Source organism: Pipistrellus kuhlii, unplaced genomic scaffold, assembly GCF_014108245.1.
Source record: "Pipistrellus kuhlii isolate mPipKuh1 unplaced genomic scaffold, mPipKuh1.p scaffold_m20_p_38, whole genome shotgun sequence".
Lineage (NCBI taxonomy): Eukaryota > Metazoa > Chordata > Mammalia > Chiroptera > Vespertilionidae > Pipistrellus > Pipistrellus kuhlii.
The window spans coordinates 5,020,137-5,020,640 of NW_023425538.1; positions in this window are offsets into that span (position 1 = coordinate 5,020,137).

Genomic DNA, 504 nt, shown 5'->3' on the forward strand with positions numbered 1-504 from the left:
ACAAGAAGAAATAACCCTGGTAAATATATATGCACCCATATAAGGAGCAACCAAATACATTAAAAAAAAAAAAAAAACTACTGCAGGACATAAAAGGAGAGATTAGTAGCAATACAATCATAGGAGGAGATTTTAATACCCCACTGTGACCTTTGGACAAATCATATAAACAAACAATCAGCACAGAAACATGAATCTTAAATGACGTACTACACCAGTTGGAATTAATCGACATCTTCAGAACATTTCACCCCAAAACCCACAGAATATACTTCTTTCAAGTGCACATGGGACATTCTCAAAGATAGACCTCAAGTTGGGACATAGGCAAAGTCTCTTCAAATTCAAGAAGATAGAAATCATATCAAGAATCTTCTCAGACCATAGTGGCATAAAATTGGAAATCAACTACAATAAAAATAATCCAAGAAATCAAAACACATGGAGACTAAAGAGCATGCTTTTGAACAACGACTGGTTGCCAGAGAATTCAAGGAAGAATTT